Source organism: Carex rostrata, chromosome 7 (genome assembly GCF_964058835.1).
Source record: "Carex rostrata chromosome 7, lpCarRost1.2, whole genome shotgun sequence".
Classification (NCBI taxonomy): Eukaryota; Viridiplantae; Streptophyta; class Magnoliopsida; order Poales; family Cyperaceae; genus Carex; species Carex rostrata.
Window position 1 is genome coordinate 10,858,194 of NC_135924.1, and position 1,378 is coordinate 10,859,571.

Here is a 1,378-nt window from a genome sequence, read left to right on the forward strand (position 1 = left end):
AAACTAAAGCTTTAGAAATAACCAAAATGTGAACTCTCTATCAACAAAAATTAAGTTTTACATAACTAAAGAGCAGAGTGAATTAGTCATCACTGCTTATCCCTACAAGAAGATAACACCAGAAAAAAAGAAAAACAAATTATCAAAGTGAAATTCCATAATTTTGGCACCAAAAACACAATATCAAATAAATTTCAGAAATAACCAAACGATGCTGTTCAGCAAATGAAGATGGCACAAAAGAATGAGTATATACTTGCATCCCTCCATATAACATAACAAATGAAACTAAATGATAGAAGTCAGAGAGAGATAAAAACTTACCGCAGTAATAGTTGCTTCTGCACCCTTATTTCCAGATTTACCCCCAGCTCGGTTTAATGCCTGTGCATCCAAAATTAAATGATGTAATAGAAACCTCATACTACTATGATTAAAACAATGATTTAAAAAAAATAGTTAAATTACCTGATCCATGTCATCACAAGTGAGAACTCCAAAAATGCAAGGCACCCCTGCACAATGTGAATTCATAATATTGTGAGGTCAAAAATCTTAAAAATAACATTTGGAAAACTAAAGCTATGTTTTGAGAAAGTCAAAGCCGAACATCTCATCTATATGGATTTTTTTCCTTTCTTAATTGAGAGGGAGAGATGGAGAAAGAGAGAGAGAAACATGGAGGAGAGGGAGAGACGGAGATAGAGAAAGAGAGAGACACGGAGGAGAAAGAGAGAGAGAGAGCCCTGTTGAGACTCAAATATTTTGGATAAGTACAGAGGCGCGAAACAAAAATAAACCCTAGCGCTACATAAGCATTAGGATCGGTTCTCTCTAAAAATCGATCCTGATAGTATCAGGATCGGTTCTAAGCTAAGAACCGATCCTAATTATCATATATTAGGATCGGTTATTAGCTTAGAACCGATCCTGATACTATCAGGATCGGTTCTGTCTAAAAAACCGATCCTAATTCTAAAAAAAAAAAAACTTTTAGGATCGGTTGTTAAATAACAACCGATCCTAAAAGTTTTTTTTTCAGATACTAATGCTTAAAAAAAAAGAAAAAAAAACTTTTAGGATCGGTTGTTAATAACAACCGATCCTAAAAGGTTTTTTTTTTTTTTTTTAGAATTAGGATCGGTTTTTTAGACAGAACCGATCCTGATAGTATCAGGATTGGTTCTAAGCTAATAACCGATCCTAATATATGATACTATCAGGATCAGTTTTTAGAGAGAACCGATCCTAAAAGTGCATAAATTAGGTACGGTCGACCAAAAAACCCGTTTTTAGGATCAGTTTTATTAATAAAACCGATCCAGATAGGTATTAGTATCGGTTGGTTCCTATAACCGATCCAGATAGGCCAATCTTG